Consider the following 975-nt stretch of genomic DNA (forward strand, 5'->3'; position numbering starts at 1 on the left):
ACACACACACAAAAAACAAGCTGAAAACACTCTTCCTGAAATACTATTGCTTTTCTCTGTGCCACAAATGTCATACATTGGTTTGGTTTCTAAATAAAAATAAAAAAAATTAAAAAATTAAAAAAAAGTAAAAAATATGCAATATGCACAGTGATATGCTGGTAACATTTTTTTTATGTTTCAATTAATTGATAATGCTTTTATCACGGTATATACAGTATTATCATGATATTGAAATTTATTTGCAAAAAAGTGGTGTTATAGTACAGTATAACAGGTTTAATAACTATTTGCTTAAAGCAAAAATAACTGAACATTTAAATACAATAAAGCAATACACACAAAAAATTATAACGTTACAAAATTTACACAGATTAAAGTGCAAAAGAATTATAAAGACCAATAGGTATCTCTTTACAGTAAATCTCTTAGTTAATGCATTAATATTTACAATGAGCATTAGCTACATTTGCTACATAAATTGTTAATCTACCTAAGATTAATAAATGTTTCAAAGATGGCAGTTTCTGTTATGTGTATAGCCTATTCTATGTATAGTCTAAATATTAAATTTGGCGCTGTGATGAACACCATAGCAAATACACAACACTTTTCAGAAACTGAAAGCTGTTTTGTTTACAGGGTTTCCAGGGTAACGGCTCCATTATGTTTAGCACCATCTGCTGTCAGAGAATGAAAGTGCGCTTTCATCCAGAGCGTCTCTCACATGCTCCGCCATGTGCTTCTCATTCGTGCTTGTTTACATAGGAGTGCACTAGCATCTTTGACGCAGCATACAGTGGTGTAGTGTATTGTGACCAGTTGATAAGAAAAGTTATCTTAAAATGCATTCATAATTCTGAATAATTTGTTATAAATAATTATTCTCAGTATTTTGATGTGCAACAATATCGATTCGCCTCTCACAATGTGACATGCTCTAAACATGCCTCTTAAGCATGCAGAATAATTAAC

The sequence above is a fragment of the Garra rufa genome, chromosome 17 (assembly GCF_049309525.1).
Source record: "Garra rufa chromosome 17, GarRuf1.0, whole genome shotgun sequence".
NCBI lineage: Eukaryota > Metazoa > Chordata > Actinopteri > Cypriniformes > Cyprinidae > Garra > Garra rufa.